This window comes from Trachemys scripta, chromosome 2 (genome assembly GCF_013100865.1).
Source record: "Trachemys scripta elegans isolate TJP31775 chromosome 2, CAS_Tse_1.0, whole genome shotgun sequence".
In the NCBI taxonomy this organism is placed as follows: domain Eukaryota; kingdom Metazoa; phylum Chordata; order Testudines; family Emydidae; genus Trachemys; species Trachemys scripta.
In genome coordinates, this window is record NC_048299.1 from 243,636,654 (window position 1) to 243,649,031 (window position 12,378).

Below are 12,378 nucleotides of genomic sequence, written 5' to 3' on the forward strand. Positions count from 1 at the left end.
TGAGATTGTCTACAATGGCATGTGGTCCATCCTTGACTGCTAGTAAATAACTCCAATTGCCAGAGATGGGACACTAAAGGGGAATAGCTCTGAATTACTACGGTGAATTCTTTCCCAGGTGTCTGGCTGGTAGGTCTCCCCCACATACTCAGGTCTAACTGATCACCATATTTGGGATCAGGAAGGAATTTCCCCCCAGGTCACATTGACAGAGATGCTGGAGTTTTTTTGCCTTTCTCTGCAATGTGGGGCAGGGTCACTTGCTGGTTTGAACTAGAGTAAATGATGGATTCTCTGTAACTTGAAGTCCTTAAATCAAGATTTGAGGACTTCAGTAACTCAGCCAGAGTTATGGGCCTATTATAGAGTGGGTGAATAAGGTTCTGTAGCTTGGGAGGTGCAGAAGCCCAAACTAGATGATCATGGTGGTTCCTTCTGGCCTTAAAGTCTATGAGTCAATGTACTGTAGCCTATGTACAGCATAACAAAACACACTTACCAACCACTGGGAGTTTTCCCTAATTTATATATAAAATAAAGTTGTACCTGCTCTTAATACTGGATTACATTTATTGAGATTGATTCTTTAGATTAAAACTGAAAATCCAAACAGAGATGTTTTAGTGACTGCTATCCTCTCTTTACAGACTATATTTGGAAATGAATTCATACATTTACGTTTTAAATCAAAAATGGAAATTCAGGAATTGAAAACAAATTTCTGAAGCCTTAAAATATTTTAAGTTCACAAACATTAAAGGCAACAGAGGGTCCTGTGGCACCTTTAAGACTAACAGAAGTATTGGGAGCATAAGCTTTCGTGGGTAAGAATCTCACTTCTTCAGATGCAAGACAAGTCTGTTAGTCTTAAAGGTGCCACAGGACCTTCTGTTGCTTTTTACAGATTCAGACTAACACGGCTACCCCTCTGATACTAAACATTAAAGGGTTCCTGCTGAACATTGTATTGCATTAGTTATTTAGCCATTACTGATTTAAACTTAAACACAGTAATGCGTTGTATTTTATTGGAAGTCTCAGATTGTAGAAAGGGGGTTTATTTTCCATAAGACTAATCAGAGATCCAACCAGTTCATTTCTAGTACTGGTTAGATTTGGATTTGTTAGAATTTTCCTTTTGGTACTGACAAGAATCATACACCCAGCTGCGTTGAGTAGCCCGTTAGGTATGTATTTTTTTTTTAATGTGGTTCACCTGAATATTGTATGTACCACTTGTGTAATTCATTAAAGAACACTGCATCACTTTGTCACCCCAGCTAGAATTCGGACATTGTGTGGTATATACTGGGTTACAGAGGAACAATGGGGTGACATAGAATTCCATCATAAATTGTTTACAACTGTTTCTAGATCATGTGCGTTATAGACATCTGATTAAGCAATCTTCATTATGAGAATTAATTGAAAAACTGCAGTTTCATGCACGACATTTTGAAGATTTACTGTTATATAGAAACTGTGCACTAGATGGCCCCATAGGAAAAAACTTTATTCTTCCATCCTAGGCCTCATGTGCTCACCATGTCATTTTGAACACTACTACAGCATGTAGGTATGCACAAATAAAAGAAACCCGTAAATATTACAGTCTGTGTGGCTATGGTGATGAGGTGCACCCATGGTAATGCTGGATTTAGTGAACTGGATTTTAGTGAATTTAGAGACCTCAGGTGAAATATTTCTAGGATAAGAGTTTCCAGGCCTTTGTTTTTTGGAGGGCTGAACATTTCTTCCTATTTGTTTCTTCTCTGTATGTTTTCCTGTCTGGATAGACCTTTTCTGTGGGGGTCTTTTCATCTTTTCTCCTGCTTGTCTTTCTGCTAGTGGATCTTAGGTTCACTGAATTTCCCCTATGTTTTTTTTAAACATCTGGAGTTTTTTCCTTTCTCTCATACTGGTAATTCTTGCCAGGTTTTCATTTTGACACTTCCTCTTACTTTTCTTTGATTTTCATGCTCTATTTCTGATTTATGATTCCTCATTACTGGTGAGCCAATGAGCAGAAAAGTAGTGTCCAAGTGCATCCTGTTCTGTATATCTTGTAATACTGTTATACAGTTGGTTTCACATTGTTATGCAGTTGTTTTTCTTTAAGCCTATGATTTATGATTCAGGACTTCAGCCTCCCTGTAAAAATGTAGTTTAAGCCTGATCAGTTAAAAGTGCTTGAAGCTCTGAGCCAAAGTTAGTAAAAAAAAATACTGTCATTCTATGTAGTTCCAAGAAATTTTTTTTATTAGCTGTGGTTGGGATTTCCAGATCCTCAGTGCCACGAGGGTGACTTAGTCATAAAGACTGTGTCAACACTGGATAATTAAATCAATGATATATATATATATCAATTTTACGGTATGTCCACACTAGCCAAGTTGACTCAGGGGCAGTTTTGTCACATGTCCATGCTTATGCTGTTCTACTCCATTGCAGTTACTGTCTGTTGGGCAACTGTCCCACAGTTTCTGGATCAGCTCCCTAAAGCAGTGACTGGTGGGCAATTTTGAGAAGTTCCCATAATTCCCTGAGGAAACACCCTAAAATCCTTGGGTTTCCATGCCATTTCTTGGTAACTTTCTCAAAATGGAAGCCAAGATGAATGCTCAGCTCTTTAGCAAGAAACTTTTGGCTGGAATGTTTAAAAGCAGTTGTGAGGCAGCAGAGGCTATTCTGGTAGTACTGCAGAGAGTCAGAAATGGAGACCAGCCATGTCTGCTGCAATGATTATGCCCACTCACTATCTCTGGAGTAGCTAGATAAGTGCAATACTTGAAGATAATGTTCACCAGGTGCCATATCTCTCTTGGATCCGGACCATGACCACAGACTAGTGGGACTAAGTTGTTCGCTACTTTGGACATGCCGCAAATGGCTGCAGAATTTCCAAATAGGAGACTTTTTTGTACCTCTGTGGTGAGCAAGCCCTGCCATTGCAACACTAGACAATGAAGCCGAGTGCATGACTCACCATGGATGAGAATGTGGAAGCTTCTGACCCTGCATAGTTAATGATCAGTTGTGCTATGGTTTCGGGGTGGGAAGTCCATAGCAGATGCAATGGGGATGGTTTGAATAGCAATATAGTGTGTGTGGCAGTGGCATAGGCCACCTTGTTCTATTGTGCCAGACATCATTGAAACCAGTCTTGGAGTATATTTAATAGGACTACATACTACTTAACAGTGATGCAAGCCTTAGTAGGTCAGGGCAGATGTGTACCTGGGATGCCCAGGCAAAGTGCATGTGTTGGTCATTAGGTATTCTTATGATCTTCTTTTACTTGCTGATTGAGGTCTTTTCCATACTAGTCACAAACATAAAGCAGACATTATGTTCTTAACCAAACTTAAGCTAACTTTAATTAACTATCCCTAAAGCATGGTAACCGAAATTTTCATCCAGTGGCTTGAACCTGGAAAAACTGCAACAAAATCTGATTCATTAACACATACCAGTGATGAGGTCAATAAGAAAATCTTAAGAGGGGAGTTAAACTACCAAAGAGTGAGTGAGTGAGTGAGTGAGTGTGTGTGTGTGTGTGTGTGTGTGTGTGTGTTGTGAAATGTTAAGATTCCAAAAACTGTTTTTATTTTAAATAGCATTCAAACAATAGCCCTCTATTCTACTTCATTTATTGGCTAGAAATCCAATCCATGCAGAAGCCTATGGATTCCACTCTCTAAGTGTTGTTACTATATATTAATAATATAATCAAAATAAAACCTGCAGTTTATCCCCACCAATAAGACTTGGCCCCAACATAATGCCTCCTGCATAAGCATTAGAATCAGCAAGTCCCATCCTCCCTAAAAGCCCAAGTAAATAGATCTTGCAGGATCCTGCTATTTTGAATCTGGGGATAGAAGGGGTGGATGTTAAAGTCTGAGAGGTCCTCTAGGAGAATACTTGTAAATTGAACTGTTCCAGCCTCCGTGCTTCTGCTGATCTTGGCTACAGCAATATGACAGGGGAAGAGAGAGAAAATCCAAACTAGGCAGATCCCAAACCATTTAGGCTTTGTAGCTCAAAACCAACACTCTGGATACCACCTCGGAACCAACAGGCAGCCAATATGTATCCTAGAGCACTGATTTAAAGTGCTCACAATAAGATAAGTCCTTCTTCAAGTGCTTGCTCATGTCCATTCTATGTTTGGTGTGTGTGCTCGCCACATGCACCAGTGCCGGAAGTTTTTCCCTCAGTGGTATCCGTAGGGGACCGGCTCTGGCGCCCCCTGGAATGGCACCTGTATGGCATGGTTATAAGGGGCACCGCCAGCTCCCCCAACCTTCAGTTCTTTCTTACCGTCAGTGACTGTGTTGGAATGTTCCTTTGCTTTGGCAAATCTTTTCTTCTCCAGATCTGTCCGTTGCAAACTTTCTGTTGTAAATAGTTATATCAGTTAGTATTAGTTCCCTTAGTGTGTTGTTAGTTAGTTATAGTGTCCCAGACGGGACTTAGCCTCGGGATGGGGCATGCACTGCTCCCCGGGGTTTAAGAACTGCGACCTGGTGTAAAAAGCCTATGCCAGTCAGTGACCCCCCACACCAGTTGTTTAAGGTGCTTAGGGGCATCTCATATTAGCGACAGGTGTCGTATCTGTAAGAGCTTTAAGCCTCACACTAAGAAAGAGTGGGACATCTGACTCAAAGCGCTCCTTATGGAGTTGGCACTGACACTGACACTGGAGCAGCCGTGATCGGACTCTGCGCACAGCACCACAGCTTTGGTGCGGAGCACCCTGCAGGTACTGTCGTCAGACAGGCGAAAATCCACCTCCCCGGCTCCTGCCAGTAAGAAGAGGAAGACCAGGCGACGTTAGTCTTCTGCTCACAAAGTCAAGGAGAGAGCGGGAGGTGAGCCTAGACCCACGAAGAGTGGCTCATCACCTCCAAGTGGGAGTCGGGCCCCAGCTTCGGTTGAGCGGGTTAGCCCATTCTGGGATGTGCCCACCACCCCGGACAACGGCACAGGAATCTGGCACCTGGAAATGTCATTGACCCCTGAGGCCCTTCAGGTAGGATATCTTGTCCCTCCTGGTGCTTCCCATGCCAGTGATGGCAGCTCCCAAATCAAGGGGTAAGCCTGCCATTGGACCACCCCCTCGGTCCCCATCAGTGCGGCTCTGCTTGCCACCTCAGGGAGTGTCCTGCCAGCACTTGCCCACTCAGAGCCAACACGCCTCGGACGTTGGGCTGCCTACTAGTTGGAGCCTTCAGCACTGGTCTCTGGATTCCGGCCATCGCTCTGCGGGCTCGAAGGGCGGGTTGCCAGTAGCGTGGCGTGGACCTACCAAGGCATGCACGACCCCGCCACCCCGGTCCCAGGAGAGTCGTAGCCACTCCCCTTCAGTACGACGCCGATCCTGCAAAAGCCTCCGTCGGGACTCTCGGTACCGGTCACTGCCTACTGACATAGGTCACCGCATGACCGCCGATGCTCGACATTGTGGCGTCGGTCGTGCTCCTGCTCTGCTATTCGGCACCGGTCAGGAAGCATTCGGCATAGATTGCCGGGGTACCATTGCAGATCCGCCAAACACTGACACCGGTCACCGAGATTTCAATGTGGTGGGTCGTCGCTCGCGAGCGGATCCCACTCGGAGCATGGAAGTGAACACAGCTGGAACCGGGACATCTGGTTGGCCTCGGTGCAGTCCCAATCTCTGGAACACGGCCCTCCATCTCAGGGCTCGGAGTCGGATCAAGAATCCCTGCAGGCAGGTCAAGGTCCTCCATTGATGGCACCAGTCATCCCTGCAGTACCACCAGGATTATCGTGGCCCCAAAGCCAATGACCTATGCCATGGCACCCCTGGAACCTGTGGGGGGGTCCTGCAGCTGTCCCAAGGGCATAAATCAGTGTCGGGAGTCTCCAACAAGCATTTGGCAATGGTCTCCCACCCGCCTGAGACAGAGGCCACCATACCTGGAACCCACCAGATGCAACAGACGGGGGAAGAAGGCCCTACCAAACACCTCACCTGCATCGTCCTCCTCGGCCCCCACCTATAGCCCCCCAGGACGATGCCAAAGCTCATCCAGAGGGTAGCCTTGATCTTGGGGCTAGAAACCAAGGAGCTAGAGGAGCCCTCGGACACCCTTGAGGAGGGTAGCCTTGAACTTGGGGCTAGAAACCAAGGAGCTAGAGGAGCCCTCGGACACTCTCTTCAACGTCATCAGCTTGGCAGCTCTGGCTAGAGTTGCACTGCCAGTACATGAAAGGGATGGCAAAGATGACCAAGGCCCTCTGGCAGACCCCCTCATCGCTACCCCCAATCTCCAAGCAAATACTATGTGCCCGCAAGAGGATATGAATATCTTTATACCCAGGGACAACCGGGGGCTACTCCCAAGAATAAAGAGGCAAAGAAACTGGACCTTTTTGTGAGAAAGGTTTATTCGTTGTCAAGCATACAGCTGAGGGTGGTGAATCATCAGGCCCTATTGGGCCACTATGATTTTAATATTTGGCAATCGATGGCCAAATTTGTTGATTCCCTTCCAGAGGACCCCAGAAAAGAGTTCCAGGCTATCCTGGAAGTGGGGCAGGGAGTGGCGAGGGTGGCACTGCAGGCAGCCTCGGACGCGGCTGATTCTGTGGCATGGACCATGGCTTCAGCCATAACGATGAGGAGGGCAGCGTGGCTGCAGTCCTCAGGCTTGTCGGTGGAGGTCCAACAGTCCATCCAGGACCTCCCCTTCGATGGCCAAGCTCTGTTTGCGGAGAAAACAGATGATAAGCTACACGGGCTGAAGGACTCACGCACTATGCTCAAGACCCTGGGCCTATACACCCCGGGGCAGCAGAGGAAGCTGTTTAAGCCTTGTCCTCCCCAACAGCAGTGTAGCCAGCCGAGGCAAGAGCCCTTCCAGAAGAAGGGCAAGGGTTACAAATATTGTCAGGGCAAGCAGCCTCTACCTCGGCACAGGCCTGCTCTCATCAGGGATTGAGGCAGGCATTTTGAGGGTGCACCCGAGGGTAGCATTCCAGCCACTGTCCTGGATCCTGCCCCTGTCAGGTTCTCCAATTGCCTTTCTTTTTTCTTCCCGGCCTGGGCATCTATAACTTTGGATCGTTGGGTCCTCAATACTGTGGTGCAGGGCTATACCCTCCAATTTGTTTCTATGCCCCCATCCCATCCTTCCTCCCTGTCCCTCTTCAGGGACCCCTCTTACAAGGGTCTACTGCATCAGGAGGTGCAAGGCCTGCTGCAAGCGGGGCCATGGAAGAAGTCCCCCTAGATCTCAAGGGCAAGAGGTTCTATTCCTGTTACTTTCCGATTCCAAAGACCAAAGGGGTCTAAGGCCCATCCTGGACCTGCGAGACCTCAACAAGTATCTCAAGAAGTTGAGATTCTGCATGGTCTTCTTGGCCTCCATCATCCCCTCCCTGGATCCAGGAGACTGGTGTACCGCCCTTGACCTGAAGGAGGCGTACTTTCATATAGCGATCTTTCAGGACACAGACGCTTCCTCCGCTTCACAGTGGGATCTGCACACTACCAGTTCACAGTGCTCTTCTTCGCCCTGGTAACAGCACCAACGGTGTTTACAAAATGCATGTCGGTGATGGTGGCTTACCTCAGGCATCGGGGTATTCTGATCTACCTGTACCTCGACGACTGGCTGATCAAGGGTCACTCCTGGTCTGCGGTCCAGGGGGTCGTTGCGATTCTGCTGACCACGTGCAGGAGACTGGGCCTTTTGATAAACAAGGAAAAATCAACATTGGCTCCTGAACAAAGAATAGAGTTTATCAGGGCAGTCCTTGACTCCACCAGGGCGAAGGCATTTCTGCTGCACAAAAGGTTCCAGATGATGAGGGACCTCAATGCCGGAGTCTCCACGATTCCTCTCACAAAGGCCAAGGTCTGCCTATGGCTGCTGGGCCACCTGGCGGCATGCAAGTACATCATCCACCATACGAGGCTCCAAATGTGACCCCTCCAGCAGTGTCTATGGTCTATGCCCTGTCCAGGGATCGCCTGGACAAGGTCGTCACCATCCCACCAGAGGTACTCACAGCGTTGCAGTGGTGAACTGACCTCGGAATGGTCCTCGATGGAGTCCCGTTCGACAGCCCATGTCCTTCGGTGTCGCTAATCTCAGATGCCTCAGACCTTGGCTGAACGCAAGGTATGTGGTCCGCAGAGGAGATGAAATTGCATATAAACATCAAAGAACTCAGGGTGGTTCACCTAGCCTGCGCAGTTTTTCTCCCATAGTTATCCGCCCGAGTGGTTCGAGTGTTGATGGACAACATGGCCTTGATGTTTTACATCAACAGGCAAGGGGGAGTGCGCTCGTCGGCTCTCTATCAAGAGGCACTACGTCTACGGGACTTCTGCATCCAGCATGTGATCCACCTGGAGGCCTATCACCTCCCTGGCATCAGGAACATGCTGGCAGATCACCTCAACAGGTCCTTCTTTTCTCACCATGAGTGGTCGTTCTACTCAGAAGTGGTCCAGATGTTCTTCCAGTGGTGGGGAACTCCCCGAGTGGACCTGTTTGCCACCAGCTAGAACAGGAAATGTCATCAGTTTTGCTCCCTGTGGGGCCTTGGCAAGGGCGTTCTCTCTGACGCCTTTCTCCTGTCCTGGTCAGGAGACCTGATGTACGCATTCCCGCCCATCCCGCTCGTCAGCAGATTCCTGTCAAAAATCAAGAGGGACAAGGACCGAGTCATTATGATCACCCCGGCATGGCCGCGCCAGCATTGGTTCAGCATGCTGTTGGATCTGGCAGTAGCCCCCTCATGGCCACTGCCTGACCGCCCGAAGCTTCTCTCATAAGACCATGGTCGCCTCCTGCACCCCAGCCTCACCTCCCTCTACCTCACGGTGTGGATGCTGCATTATTGAACACGGAGGAGCAAGTCTGCTCCAGGGAGGTGCAGCAGTCCTTTTGGGAAGTAGAAAACCCTCCAGTAGAGCAACTTACCTGGCGAAGTGGACAAGGTTCTCCCACTGGGCATCTGAGCATAGCGTCTCCCCGATGCACTCCTCTCTGCAGTCAATCTTGGAATACCTGCTCTTCCTGAAGTATCAGGGCCTGGTTCTCTCTTCTATCAAGGTTCATCTAGCTGCCATCTCGGTGTTTCATCCGTTGATCCAGGGTAGATTGGTGTTCTCACACAAGATGTTCGTCAGGTTCCTGAAAGGCCTTGAAAGGCTCTTCCCTCCTATTAGGGATCCCGTCCCACAGTGGGACCTCAATCTGGTTCTCTCCAAACTCACGGGTCCGCCCTTTGAACACTTAGGCTCTTGTTCCCTTTCCCACCTATTGTGGAAAGTCACCTTCCTTGTGGTAGTGACATCGACTAGATGAGTGTCAGAGATTAAAGCCCTGACCTCGGAACCACCTTACATGGTCTTCTACAAAGACAAGGTACAGTTGCAACCCCATCCAGCCTTCCTGCTGAAGGTGGTGTCTTCCTTCCATATCAACTAGGACATCTTTCTCCTGGTGTTCTGTCCTAAGCCGCACAAGACCAATGAGGAGAGGTGGCTGCATGCCCTGGACATCTGACGTGCCTTGGCATTTTACCTGAGTGTACCAAGCCCCTTCGCAGGTTAACATAGACAGGATGAAGGGCCTTCTGGTGTCCTCTCAAAGGATCTCCAACTGGATTACCTTCTGCATCGGACCAGTTATGAGTTGGTGCAGGTCCAACTGCCACTTCTGGTGAAGACCCACTCGACGAGAGTGCAAGCGTCCTCGTGGCCTTCCTGGTGCATGTCCCTATCCAAGACATTTGCAGAGCCTCCATAAGAGGCATAGGGCTTATGTCGGGGTAGTTAGGGAACAAAGTGTCTGTGTAGATCCTGCATTGCTTACATTGGCTCTTGGCTCCCCACTCAGGGAGCCGAGAAATCCAGGCAGCTGCCCCCTCCATCCTCCCTCCCACCGCTGGAGTGGGGAGCCAAGAGCCTGGGGACAGGTGGGCTCCTGGTGGGGAGCTGAGAGTCCTGGCTCTGAGCCCCCCACACTGCCCCTCTTCAGTTGGTGGAAGCGCTCCTTCCACGTGAGGACGTGCAATACTGTGCAACACCGACAGGAGGTTAGTGTGGACATCAGCCACCGCAGTAATTACCTAACGTAGATTGACTTAGGGCCATAGTGTAGACATGCCCTAAAAACAGAACTGATTGCAGATTCTATTTTTTCTTCTTTTTTGAAGACTTTCCTCTTGCTGCACTAATGCCTATTTTCATCTGCTCTCCTTTGGAAAGATTTGGAGACCCTTGATATATTTGCCAACTAATTTACAAGAATTATTGCATTGTAAAAATATTCAGAAAAGCTGGATGCAATTGATTTTTCTTACAAGATGACTTACTGGAAAATATATATTTGGTTAACTCTTTACTCCCTTGGGGCACTGTACTAAAAACACTTCCAACTGAGCCCTTTAAAATCACCATATTAACTTAATAAGAATCACACATTAGGGAGGAGTTTTCTCAGTTTGAGAATACTGATCAATACTTACCCCTGAATAGTAAAGCATGTATAGTAGGCCCATAAGGGGGTTAATGAGGAGTTATGGACTATGTTACTTTCACTATGCAAATAACACAGCTCTCTATGGCCTTTCTGTCTCACCATCTAGTGCTGTTGAACAACTGGCCTAATATTTGGCTGAGGCTGACACACGGATGAGAGCTAGAATAAATAAAATAAGACTGAGGTAAGCTTTGTAGGTTGAGGAAGCAAGTATAAAATCTGGGCAGGGTAACCTCTGCTCCATTTACCGAGGGTGCCTGCCTGTCATTTGTTACCATACTGCACAAACTGAAGGTGTTGCTGAATCCCTAGATGCTGTTACATGATCATTGCCAGCAGTGCCTAGGAAGGGCCTCCCCCCACACATACCTTGGTTTGACTAAGAGATTGCAGCTGATGCAGATATTGCTATTATTATTAATATTATTAATATTACTGTCACACTTAGGAGTCCTACTCATGGACTAGGATCCCATTGTGCTAGGCACCATACAAACACAAAACAAAAAGATAGTCCCTACCCCAAAGAGCTTACAGTCTAAGTGTAAGTATACTACTGTAAGTATATTGTGTACAAACACCTAATTATTGCATGGCACCACTCCTATGGCAGCCTAGAAATTAGATCTAGTACAGAACACATTAACCCGATTATTAAAAATAAGACAGTTACCTGTTTCGTAACTGGTGTTCTTCGAGATTTGTTGCTCATGTCCATTTCATATTAGGTGTGTGTGCTCGCCACTTGCACTGGTACCGGAAGTTTTTCCCTCAGAGGTATCCGTAGGGGACCGGCTCTGGCACCCCCTGGAGCGGCGCACACATGCCATAGTATAAGGGGCACCGCCGGCTCCCCCCACCCTCAGTTCCTTCTTGCCGGAAACTCTGACAGTGGAAGGAGGGCAGGTCATGGAATGGACATGAGCAACACATCTCAAAGAACACCAATTACAAAACAGATAACTTTCTTTTCTTCTTCAAGTGCTTGCTCATGTCCCTTCCATGTTAGGTGACTCCCAAGCAGTGCCAACGGAGGCAGGTAGGAGTTCATAGATGTGTAGTTTGTAATACAGCTCTGCCAAACCCAGCATTGTCTCTGGCCTGCTGAGTGATGGCGTAGTGGGCCATGAATATGTGAACCAAAGACCATGTTGCAAATTTCTTGGATAGGCTCTTGGCTCTTGGCTCCCCACTCCAGCGGATTTCTCGGCTCCCTGAGTGGGGAGCCAAGAGCCAATGTAAGCAATGCAGGATCTACACAGACACTTTGTTCCCTAACTACCCCGACATAAGCTCTATGCCTCTTATGGAGGTGGAGTTATTATGTAGATGTGGACACTGACATATTTAGGTCGACGTAAGCTGCCTTACATCGACCTAACTGTGTAGTGTAGACTAGGCCTTAGAGCAGGGATGAGCAAACTTTTTGGCCCAAGGGCCACATTGGGCTTGCAAAACTGTATGGAGGGCTGGGTAGGGAAGGCTGTGCCTCCCCAAACAACTTCCCCATGCCCCTATCTGCCCCCTCCCACTTACCGCTCCCTGACTGCCCCCCTCAGAACTCCTGACCCATCCAACCCCCCCACTCCTTGTCTCCTGACCACCCTCCTGGGACCCTCCGCCCCTAACCGCCCCCGGGACCCTACCACCTATCCAACCACCCCTGCTCCCAGTCCCCTGACTGCCCTGCCCCCTATCCACACCCCCGCCCCCTGACAGGCCCCCCCAGGGCTCCCACCCTCTATCCAACCCCCCCATTCCCTGTCCCCTCACTGCCCCCCCCAATCTCCGACCCATCCAACTGCCTCCCGGGACTCCCTGCCCCTCATCCAGCCCCCCGCCCCCTTAC